This window comes from Stenella coeruleoalba (genome assembly GCF_951394435.1).
Source record: "Stenella coeruleoalba genome assembly, chromosome: 13".
Classification (NCBI taxonomy): domain Eukaryota; kingdom Metazoa; phylum Chordata; class Mammalia; order Artiodactyla; family Delphinidae; genus Stenella; species Stenella coeruleoalba.
This window is the reverse complement of record NC_137159.1, coordinates 70,734,894-70,747,529: the sequence shown is the minus strand read 5'-3', so window position 1 is coordinate 70,747,529 and position 12,636 is coordinate 70,734,894. Positions and strand designations below refer to the sequence as shown.

The window sequence follows — 12,636 nt, the reverse complement described above, 5'->3', positions numbered from 1 at the left end:
TTCCAAATGCTGAATACTATTCCATTATAGAGATATTCCACAATTTGCTGAACCAACCAGCCACTGGTGGCCATATATGTTGCCAGTTTTTGCTGTTCATTTATTCAGTAAATATGTATTGAGGATCTATTAGTGCCGGGTGCTGGAAATGCTCTGGTAAACAAAGCAGGCTTTGTTCTAGAAGCTTATGTTTCAACGAGAGACATTTAAGAAAGTGAACAATCAAGTAAATGCATAATTACAAGTTGTGATAAGCACCATGGAGGAAAAAAACCTGCTAAGACTCTCTAATATGGTACACCATTCAAAAATGATCAGGGTTGGGGCTTCCCTGGTGGTGCAGTGGTTAAGAATCTGCCTGCCCATGCAGGGGTCACGGGTTCGAACCCTGGTCCAGGAAGATCCCACATGCCACGGAGCAACTAAGGCCGTGTGTCACAACTACTGAGCCTGCGTGCTACAACTGCTGAGGCCCGCGCTCCTCGAGCCCGTGCTCCACAACAAGACAAGCCACCGCAATAAGCCCACGCACCACGACGAAGAGTGGCCCCCGCTTGCCGCAACTAGAAAAAGCCCGTGTGCAGCAACGAAGACCCAATGCAGGCAAAAATAAAATAAATAAATAAAAATTTTTTAAATGATCAGAGTTATGATGATAATAATAATAAACATTGCAGGGGATGACATAGGCAATTAGAAGCTCTAAGAAAAGCAAAAAGGTGTTTAAGGAAGGAAATATAATGAGAGTGCAAATTTGTCTTTGCGCCAAACGATATTTCCATAGTCCGAATGATTTAACTAAATGTAAAACATCAATTTGGGGATAATGGAAAAGAGGTAGCAGGGTCAGAGGAAGCTGATAGAAGTTTAAAATGGATAAATCAAAACAAGGCAGCAGTGGCATGTTATTTAGAGAAACCGAGTTAACTACCTGGGAAACAATGGTGAGTGGTTACCCCTGAGTTAGTTAGAGAACTGGAGGAGCAGAAAGAGATGAGAAGCAGAACAGTTGTTTTTCCTTCCTTCATTTATTCATTCAACACGTATCTACTGAGCTACTTTGGTGCCAGGCCTTGTTCAAGGCACTAGGAATACAGAAATAAACAAAACAGCCAAAAATGCAGTTTATATTCTATTGAGAGAAAGGGAGACAATCAATCAAATCAGTAAAATCCAAAGTGGGATACAGAGTGCTAAGTGCCATGGGGGTGGTGTAGGGAGGGGTGAGGAAGCAGGAGAGAAGGGCGGGATGGGGAAGAAGGGTTACAACTTTAGAGAGATGGGCCGGAACTGAAAACATAGGCACACAAATACTTGTACACAAATGTTCACAGCAACATTATTCATAACAGCCAGAAAATGAAAGCGATCCAAATATCTATCCATTGATGAATGGGTAAACAAAATATGGTTTACATCTATGGTATACGATGAAACCCTCTTTTGGACGCAAAAAGGAATGAAGTACTGATACACGCTACAACATGGGTGAACCTCAAAAACATTATGCTGCGTGAAAGAATGTCAGACACAAAGGCTATCTATTGCATGGTTCCATTGACAGGAAATGTACAGGATAGGCAAATCCATGGAGACAGAAAATAGATTAGCGGCTGCCTAGGGCTGACGGGAGAGGGTAACGGAGAGTGACTGCTCGTGGAGGCGGGGCTCCTTTTGGGGTGATGAAAATGTTCTGGAATTATACAGTGGCGATGGCTGCACAACCTGGTGAATATACTGAAAACCACTGAAATACACACTTCAGAATGGCAAATTTTATGGTACATGAATTACATCTCAAAAATAAAAAATAAAAAGGCAGTTGGCTGAATGAGACTGGAGCCACTGAGATGTCTTAACCAAGGGAGAGTCAGCGTAGAGACAGCATTTAGAACCAAGGGAATGGAGAGTCACACCCAGAGAGCACACAGAGGGGGAGAGGCCTCAAAGGTCTAGTGCCTGCAGAAACAGCCACGTCGAGAGCTTGGGTGGCAGAGGGAAAGGCCAGAGAGGAGGCCCCCAGGAGAGTGCAGAGTCACAGCGTTTCCACAGGATAAACCCTGGAGGTGGAATTCTAGGTTTAAGGACATGGCACTTGTAATCTTGATAGATCCTGCAAATTCTCCCTCTCACCAACATTGCATGAAAGCGTCAGTCACAGATCAAATTTATTTCTGTTCTGGATTCGGAGTGAGAGAACCAGGGGGCCTGCCAAGTGGAAAGAGGACCAGAGCCGGCTCAGGGTCCTGGGAGAACACAGCGAGGCTGGGGCTGCTGGGTGCAACCTGGCTGAGCTGGCGAGTAGCCAGAGCCACGAGCGGAGCCCCAGGCGAGAGGCGATTCATACTGTGGGAGCAGAGAAGGGACTGTCTGAGAGCCTGGGAAAAAGAACAAAGCAGCAAGAGGTACACAGTGCAGGGCAAGAGTCCTCATTCCAGCATCCCAGGTGGCCACTAAGCTGCTGTGTGACCTTGGATGAGTCACCTCACCACCCTGGGCTTCAGATCGCTCTTCTGCCAAATTCGAGGTCTGGCCAGGCATTTCTGGCCAGGAGCCTTTCCCCTTCAGCATTCTGGTTCCTGATGGAGAATAGGAAAAAAATCTTCCTTTTTATCCCACCACAATTGGGGCAGTTTTTCCTTTGGAGGTTTTGTTCCTGTGGTGCTTTTTCCATTCTCTGTAGCAGGTCAGGAGGTCATGATTTCAAGCAAGCTCTGATAAGAATAGCTTAGTTCGATTCAGCAAGCGTTTACTGAGGGTCCCAGGTGTAAGGCCACCATCAGCTCACCCAGATGACCAGTCTCCCTGCTGCCACCTTGCGCCTCTGCAGACTATTCTCAGTGCAGCAGCTCAGAGCAAAAGGCAAAGTCTACAGCAGCCCACAGGGTCTGTGGGATCTTGCACCTCTCCAGAACCTGCACCCCCCCACACACACACATACACATTCCCACCTGAGCACACTCCTGCCTCAGGGCCTTTGCACATTCTGTCCCTTCTGCTTTCTCCCAGATGGCCACTAGTTCTGCTCCTTCACTTTACTAAGGTCTCTGCTCAAAATTAACCTCATCAGAGATTTCCCTGACTTCTTTATAGAAACAGCATCACCAGCCCATCACTCTCAACCCCCTTATCCTGCCTGTTTTCCTTCACAGCCCTCATCGCCACCTTCACACTCTGTATTTATTTGTCTGTACCCCCATCACCACCACCACCAAACTGTAAGCTTCACGAGGGTAGGGTCTGCTGCTTCCCCAGTGCCTGGAGCAGTGTCTGTGCAGAAGAGGGACCTGGTGCATATTTGGGGAGAATGAATGAATCCTCCCACCAGCCCCAGCCACACGCACCAGTACCACTCTCTTTTTGAATGGACACACAAATAAATAAGACAGGTTGCTAAATTAAGCTCTAGACTTTTTTTTTTTTTGCCAAGCTTGGCATCTTTCCAGGCCTGAGTTTCCCTGTGTGAATCTGAAGGTTAGCAGGCCTGGGACAAGCTTTGTGAGTGGAGGAACCAAGTCCTCTTCACTGCTCATCCCAGAGACGGCACTCAGAAGGGGCTCAGCACTCAATAAATTAAAAGCTGGTTCAGAGAAGGTGCAGGGCCCAATGGGACAGGTTGTGTTCTTCACACAAAAGCTTTTGCCTCCAATCTGGGGAGCTGAGAGCTGGATGAGGGAGAAATAGGATTGAATCCTGTCACCAGGAAGGTCCCCAGGTGTGTAACTAAACCTCCACATGACTTAAGGGTTTTAGAAGAAACTTGGTTTGGTGGTTACGGCCCCCGACAGTAGGGCAACCCTGCCCTCTGGTGGCCACCTAGTGTGGTGCCATCTCGGAAAAGCTTTGCCCAAAAAACGTAAGAAAAATTTTTATCATTCGACAAGTTGCCTAACTCCGTTATAGACAACGGGGAAGACATCAAACAAGAGAATAAAAAGTAATCACATCACCTTAATACCCTTGATGCTACTGGAACTTCCAATCTTATGCCAATTTTATGCCTAGTTCATTCATTCGATCAAGTATCTACGGAGTACCCACCATGTCCCAGGCACTGTTCCAGGCAATGGCTGTGAACAAAACAAGTAAAAAAAATCAGTCACTGTATCTGTGCTGCTTACACCCTGCCTGTAATCAGTCTGTATTTTTTATCCTGATATCTTCACTTCTATCATAACTTATGTTGCCACACACACTTCATAAAAATCTCTGCCAGCCCACTGAGTTAATGTCTTCAGCCATTTGTCCAGTATATGGGCACCTTCTTCTTGAAATTAGAATGAGGCAGATAAGTCTCCTTTTTTGCAAGAGTCAGGTGCTGCTGGCTGAACTGCTGCCACATGCCACCCGCGTGGGTTTCTTACTGTCTGCAAGTCCTCAGTCCTGGACGTCTGAGTCAGGGCACACGACTTCTATCTAAATACCACCTGCCGGCATTATTCTAGGGGCTGGGGATGCAGCCATGAAAAAGGCAGGCAGGGGCTTCCCTGGTGGCGCAGTGGTTGAGAGTCCGCCTGCCGATGCAGGGGACACGGGTTCGTGCCCCGGTCCGGGAAGATCCCACATGCTGTGGAGCGGCTGGGCCCGTGAGCCATGGCCGCTGAGCCTGCGTGTCCGGAGCCAGTGCTCTGCAACGGGAGAGGCCACAACAGTGAGAGGCCCGCGTACCGCAAAAAAAAAAAAAAAGAAAAAAGAAAAAAGAAAATACACTGGATGAAGAGTCCATTCATAAGTGTAACACAAAGAGCAAACTATTCAGAAAGTCACTTACCCAGATGTAGGTACTATGTTTCTAAAGAAAAGCTGTAAACTTCACTGAAGAGCAAAAACGAAGACTCGAATAAATGGAAAGACACATTTTGTCTTGAACAAAAAGACAGTATTGTGAAAATGTGAAGTTTCCTTAAATTTATCTATACATTTGCCACATACATATAATATAACCTTCTGAACTATAGGGCCAGTATATTACACTTCCCCAACTCCTAGTACCTTCCCTCCACACCACATACCACAGTGTGATTAAATTACTTTGTAATTACATATTTCAGGCTGCTTACCCACTACACTGATAAAATAACATTAAAATTCATCTGGAAAAAAAACGAGTGCAAATGGCCAATAAATTTCTAAAACAGAACCTCACTAGGTAAAAATATATACATGATAAAGCTGGAGTAAATAAAGCAATTTGGCACACATACAAGAATAGGCAGACAGATCAATAGAACACAATACAGAGCCCAGAAGTAGACCCAACTATACATGGAAATTTAGAATATGATAAAGCCGGAACTACATGGGGGGAATGGATTACTCAGTAAATAGTATTGGGAACATGGCTAGCCATTTGGAAAACCATTAAATGTGGATCTAGACCTCTCTCCTTCACATCAAAATAAATTACAGATGGGTCAAAGATTTAAATGTAAAAATCAAACCATGAAAGCATGAGAAGAAAGCATGAATAGATTTCTTCTGCAGCAGCAGAGTAGAAAATCATGGTACTAATTCCATAAACTGAGAAGGAAAGGATTAATTAATTTGATTCTAAAAAGCATAAAACTCTTTCATGGCAAAAATAAAGTCAAAAGACCATTGGAAAACTGGGAGAAATATTTGCAACAATATGAGAGACAATGTGCCTATTTCCTTAACTACAAAGAATGCTTGGAACTCAAAAGCCAAAGATAAAGAACGCAGCAGAAAGAACAGGCAAGGCAACTCAGCAGAAAGAGAGATTCATGTGGATAACAGATATGCTGGAAGCTCAGCCTAACTCGTAATTTTAAAAATACAATTTAAAAGGAGTTGCCAATTTTTACCTATCCACGTGACAAAGATATGGGGGAGCGTTGATGAGGGTGAGGAGAAGTCGCACTCTGGAAATGGAAATCAGAAGGCCATTCTGAGAGGCAAAGGTATCAACATTTTAATTGCACGTCTCCATTAAGCCAGCAATTCCACTTCTAGGAACTGATTGCACCGCAGCGATTTTTATAAGAGCAAATCACTGGGAACAATAGGGCAGCAGTCCTCGGATTTGGCGGTAGGAAAAAGCTCTGGCGCACTTGCAAGTGAAAAATGCAAGGTGCGGGAGTCTGCATTGTTTGTTTTTTAAGGTTGCATACATACACACCTGTATACATACATAGGCAATTATGTACACACACATATAAAAAAGCATTTATATGCCTCGAAAAAAATTGGAAGTACACGGAAGGAACCGGTTGCCTCTGGAAAGTAGGTCTGGAGGTTGCAGATGAGGGAAAGAGGGATCTGGTTTGGACATTTCACCATATATCCTTTATTATTTGAATTTTTACCATAAGTGTGTATTAGCTTTTGTATAGTACCAAATTGTTTCATTGCTGTTGTTGTTGTTGTTTTAAGATCACTCAGGCTGCCATGGAGTGAACTGACCAAAGTCACAAGTCATGGCTTGTGGAGAGACATCTGGCCATCCAGATATGACATGATGGTGGCTGGGATGGCGGCGGTGCAGCTGAAAAGAAATAAATGGATTCCAGATTTACTTAAAAGGCAATGCCGACCAGAAGGAAGGTGAGAAATGAACCCCTTTGCGCTCCCACAGCAACCCTCCTGTCTCACCTTTCTGCCCTACAGCCACTAGACTATCAGCTCTGGGAGGACAGAGCCTGGAGGAGCCCAGGAAGCCGGTGTGCCAGCACTGGCTCTAGGAGCTCAGAGCCTCCAAGTGGGAGACGCCCCATGGAGCTGGTGCAGGGAAAGGCACAGAGCACGGGGGAACCTCGGGGAAGACGGCAGGGTCTGAGCCGGCTCTGCCCATCGACCCCCATTACACATCCTCACAAGTACGAGCTTCGGCACCTGCTGAACAAGTATTTGCATGGGTACCATCTACCCTAGATTCAGAAGGGTGTGTAAGCAGAGGCCGTTCCTGACAGGTACACCACCTGCCTCCTCCGCCACTCACTCCCCACAGCCCGAACCCTGGTTCCTGCCCGGCGGGAAGCATGACTTTATTGGCTGGGTGGACTTGGTCCAGGAGGAAGGGTACTCAGCCTTCCCCACCACATCCCTGAGCCCCGGTCCCCACACTCCCTGCCCTCGGCACCTGCCGTTTAGAGGAAGTGATCCTCTGGCCTACCCTGCTGCCCTTCCAACTAGGCCTCCCTCTAACCTTCAACACCTGCAGGCCCCAAATCCACTGAGCAGGGAGTCGAAACTCTGCCCTACAACCACCGGGAAAATCAGGATGACTTCTCAGAGGAGGCAACATTTGAGCTGGGCTTTGAAGCATGAAGAGGAATGAGCTTCTGGCAGATAAAAAAGGACAAAAAGGTGTGCACGGGGTATTCAAGACCCAGCAGGCTGCTTGTAGGGTGGGACTGAGAGCTTGATGGGCTGAGTTAGAGGCAGCCAGATTGTTAAATGCTCTAGGGAGTTATAGTCACAATTGTAACCTCATACCTTGCTGGACCCCCCATGCCCTGGTGTGCTCCCTTCAGAGGGTGCTTCTCACACAGGTATATGTGTGATCCATCTTCTCTACCAGACTCTGAGTTCCTCCAGAAAGGACTGTCATCTCTGTCCAGAGTACCTCGCACGCCCTAGGGCATGGATGCACAACAAATGTTTGATGACCTAAAAGGAAGGGATATTTGCAGTTGTGGTGATCACACAACTATAAACATAGGTCAGGACTCAGTGGACTGTTTGCCTGAAACCGGTGAGTGTTACTGTCTGTGAATTACACCGCAGTAAAGCTGACAGGAGAAAGTACAAGCGAACAGCAGAGTACCTGTGCTTTGCAGTTCACCGGGCACTTTCCCATCACTCATCTCGTGTAATCCCGGCCATAGCCCCATTTCACAGATGGAGAAACCGAGGTGTCTGTCTCTTGCCCAGATCCCACAGTCACCAACCTGGGCCCCACCCTCAGAGCTTAAGGCTCACAGGAGATGAGCCCGAGGGACATTTTCAGAGGCTGTGTTTGGGAAAATCCAATGTGTTCCCTCTGCAGTGCCACTTAGTCCTCTTCTAAAATCTGAGGGGGGGACCTCCCTGGTGGCGCAGTGGTTATGGGTCCACCTGCCAATGCAGGGGACGCGGGTTTGAGCCCTGGTCTGGGAGGATCCCACATGCCGTGGAGCAACTGGTCCTGTGAGCCACAACTGCTGCGCCTGTGCTCTGGAGCCCGCAAGCCACAACTACTGAAGCCTGCATGTCACAACTACTGAAGCCCACGCGCCTAGAGCCCATGCTCCACAACAAGAAAAGCCATCGCAGTGAGAAGCCCCTGCACCGCAGTGAAGAGTAGCCTCTGCTCGCTGCAGTTAGAGAAAGCCCACGCCAGCAACGAAGACCCAACGTAGCCAAAAATAAATTAATTAATTAAAAAATAATAATAAAATAAAATAAAATCTGAGGGGACAGAAACTGACCACAGAGGCTAGTACTGGGTTCCTGCTGTGATTCCTGCTATCTTGCTTTCTGGCCCCTACAGAGAGCTTGGGCACATCAGTTCTGTCCAGTGGGGCTCCTCAGGCCGGCCACAGAGGCTCTGGGTGACACACACTCCTGCCTCCTGCCCATCCCAAGTCCACACAAAATATGTCACTTTCTCTGTGTGAGTTATTGGGGCTCTCAGTCAGATTCCCTCCAAAGAAAGGCGTTCTACTGCAAATAGGGTTGCCAGATTTAAATAAAAATACAAGACAGAATATTTGGGACATACATATACTACACAGGGCATACTAAACAGGATATACTGACACTGAAAAACTATCTGTTGCTTATCTGAAATTCAAATTTAACTGGGTATCCTGTATTTTATCTGGCCATCTTAACTGCCCCCTCAATCAAATTAAATTAAGAAAACTTTAAATTATATTAAGAATAAAATAAAACAAAACAAATAATAATAAAGTACAATATAAAAAAGAAAGTGAAATGATAAAATTATTTTTTTAATAACATAAAATATAATACAAATTTTTTTTTTTTTTTTTTTTTTTTTTGCGGTATGTGGGCCTCTCACTGTTGTGGCCTCTCTGGTTGCGGAGCACAGGCTCCAGACGCGCAGGCTCAACGGCCATGGCCCACGGGTCCAGCCGCTCCGCGGCATGCAGGACCCTCCCGGACCGGGGCACGAACCCGTGTCCCCTGCATCGGCAGGCGGACTCTCAACCACTGCGCCACCAGGGAGGCCCTACAAAAATTTTTAAGTAAATATAAAATAACAAATTTTTGAATAATAAAATTAATTAATAAAATAAGATAAAGATAAAATAATATAAAATAACACACCCCCAGCGGGCGAAGGTTGGCCCCTGGCGCCCCGCAGGCTGTCTAGCCGGTGGCCTTGGCGTCTCCCGGGCCGCCCGCCCCGCCCTTGAAGCGCTCACCTGCGGCCCACCCGCGGCGGCGGCTCACTCCGGAGGGTGACGCAGGGCCCGCAGAAAGCTCTGGAAGAGCCGCTGCCCAGGGCTTGCCCTGCTGCGCCTCCCAGGCGGCGATCGCCCCGGAGAAGTGGGGGCTTGTCACTCAGGACCCCCCCAACACGGCATCCGAAGGACGCGGCGGTTTTTCAACCGCTTTTTAACCTAATCCAGTGTGTTCTAGAAATGGCTTTCTGCCGCTCAGAAAGAAGCGCCCGAAGAGGGAGCAAATGCCGCTCCGTTTTCCGGAAAGTCGCAGGCTCCGCCTCGCCTCTGCTGCTTTGTCTCGCCGGGGAGAAGGTGGTGGGCGCCAGCTGGGTTGGCGAGGTCCTAGGACGCCCGCCAAGGCCCCGTGGGAGGTGACGCCGGTGACAGCTCTTCTCGCTGAACTTTGCTGCCCCTGCATTCTGCCACTCACATCCCAGGTGAAGTTGTGTAGGTAGAAGAAGGTGGAGGTGTCCTTGTTTTTTTCCTACGAATCTGAATGCCGAAAGGCACAGCAGAGAATTTTCACTCACTTGGGAGAAAGCCAATCTGTAGGTTGGAAAAGACAATAATAAAGGTATCATAACATTAAATTAATAAAACACAATACAGCCACGAAGCTCCAGCCTTCCTTATACCCGATGCTCCCACTCCCTGGGAACTTATGCTAATGAAATAGTTCAAAAGAATAAAAGTGCTATACGCATAGCAATGTTCCTTACGGCATTATTGACGGTGCCTAAGAATTGGAAACAACTTAAGATCTAGTAAGAAGGATGGTTAAGAAAATGATTTTACACCTTCAAGATGACACAGCTAGTAGGTGATTATTGCCAGGGTTGTAGAAACACAGGAAATGTTTACAATATCATCTTAGTGTAAAATAGTGTAACATGAAATGCTACTCATGGATCTCAGCTCCTTAGAAGTACTTTGTTTTTAATTGATGTTTTATTTGGATAATTGTAGATTCACGTGCAGTTGTAAGAAATAATACAAGGGCTTCCCTGGTGGCACAATGGTTGGGAGTCCGCCTGCCGATGCAGGGGACACGGGTTCGTGCCCCGGTCCAGGAAGATCCCACGTGCCGCGGAGCGGCTGGGCCCGTGAGCCAAGGCCGCTGAGCCTGCGCGTCCAGAGCCTGTGCTCCGCAACGGGAGAGGCCACAGCAGTGAGAGGCCCACGTACTGCAAAAAAAAGAAAAAGAAAAAAGAAAGAATACAAAAAGCTACCACTTTTACAGTTTCCCCCATTGGTGACATCTTGCAAAACAAGGATATTGACAGTGATATAATCCACTGACCTCATGCAGATTTCCCCAATTTTATTATACTCCTGTCTGTGTGTGTGTGTGTGTGTGTGTGTGTGTGTGTGTGTGTATTCTGTACAATTTTAGCACATCGGAATGGTTTTTTTAAAGAACGTGTCCATGTGTAGAACTGTGTGAAGGTGGTGGGATGTGAGAGATTTTCTTTTCAATGTTTCTCATTAATGTTGCTATGTTATCAATTAAGAGGAAGGCGTGGACAGCAAAGGCAGGTCGAGAGAGGCGGGGGCCTGGGCCAGGGCTGCAGGAGGCTGAGATGCCCGCCGGGCCTGGCCTAGCTCTGTGATCTTGGGCAAATCAAGCAACATCCCTGGAGCTGCAGTTGTCAGCAGCCGAGTGGCGCACATTCCCCGGACCCTCGCTCTCTAACAGGGCTGCTGTGAGGTTGTTTTTGCCAAACTCAGGCAATGTCATCCAGGGCCTGAGCACAGTCAGTTCGCCAGCCCGGCCAGAAGATGAGCCTGGGACGGGGTGGCAAGGGCAGCTCCCGCAGGCTTCTTACCACTCACAGCCCAGCTGCTACCAAAAAGGGAGATCTCGCCACCCTCCATCTCTCCAGCAGGCAGACAACGTGCTGAAGGGCTTCCCAAATATTTACCGCTGAAGAGGCCCTGTCTGTAGAATTGGACTGTCAGGCTCAAGAGCAACTCCCGTGGGGCAGCTGGAGGAAGACACGCCTGATAGGAAAGGAGCTCATGAAACAGTGCCCACTGGCCTCCTCCGATGCTCCCGAGAAAGTCGCCTGACTTGGGCTTTCTCCCCAGGGGGGTCCCTAAGGCGTCCAGACGTGCCCTGTGTTGCTTTGTGCTGAAGGGGTCCCACACCCTCTCCACTGGGGAGAAGAACCGAAGGCGCGTTTCTGAAGGTGTTTCAAAAGGAGATGCTCTGTGTTTTAACTCCAGCTCCTTCAAATGCCTTTTCTGAGACAGCTCCAGACTCACAGCTCCTCAGACGTCCTGACTTTCATCACGGTTAGCCTTCCTGTCCCCTCAGCCCAGGACGCCCCACAGCCCTGGCCTTCTCCTCCTGTGGATTCCCCCCCACCCCTGATCTTTTAAGGAGGGGACAGCAAATATTTTCTGTAAAGGATCAGATGGTAAGTGTTCCACACTTGGCATGTGGTCTCTGTCACCGCTAGCCACATTTATTTATGGACACTTGTTATAGGTTGAACTGTGTCCCCCAAAAGATAGGTTGAAGTCCTAACTCCCCAGTACCTGTGAGTATGACCTTATTTAGAGATAGGGTCTTTGCAGATATCATCAAGTTTAGATGAGGTCATTAGGGTGGGCCCTAATCCACTATGACTTGTGTCCTTATAAGAAGAGGGACTTTTTTGATACGGACATACCCACAGAGAGAACACCATTTGAAGACACAGAGAGAAGATGGCCATGTAAAGATGGAGTGATGCTATCACAAGCTAAGGGACACCTGGGGCTACCAGAAGCTCAAGAGGCAAGAAAGGATCCTCCCTAAGGCTTCAGAGGGAGCCTGGCACTGCCAACACCTTGATTTTGGACTTCTAAGCCTCCAGAATCGTGGGACAGTAAGTTTCTGTTGTTGTAAGCCATGCAGTTTGTGGTACTTTCCTATGGCAGGCCTAAGAAACTCATAGAGAGCTGAAATTTGAATTTGACATAGTGTTCACATGTCACCAAATACTTCTTCTCCAGGTGTCATTAGTCAAGCTAGAACACAAGGCAGCCTCGGGATCTGGCCCAGACACAAGTAGGCAGGTAAGAGCCTGGGACGAGGGCTGTCTGGCCTTTCCCCCAAAGACCGTGCCTCTCCACTGAGCCCTCTCTCAGGGCTTCTGAGACAGCCGGCCACACCCCTTGCTAAAACAAATAAAGGCTTCAGCACCACACAGCCGTTCTCCATCCCAGCTTATTGGAT

At 47.7% G+C, this 12,636-nt stretch overlaps 1 long non-coding RNA gene across 2 annotated transcripts; it reads right to left on the bottom strand.

The window, feature by feature from the left end:
* Positions 1 to 1,023: 1,023 nt before the first annotated feature.
* LOC307196209 lies at positions 1,024 to 9,911 on the bottom strand. Of its 2 annotated transcripts, none has more exons than XR_013831071.1 (3): positions 9,393 to 9,911; positions 7,456 to 7,629; positions 1,024 to 6,505 (listed from the first exon to the last, which is right to left on the bottom strand). It is a non-coding gene; the product is annotated as an uncharacterized lncRNA (long non-coding RNA). The 2 variants fall into 2 exon arrangements; XR_013831072.1 differs by having other exon boundaries at positions 7,456 to 7,595.
* Between the last annotated feature and the right edge of the window lie 2,725 nt (positions 9,912 to 12,636).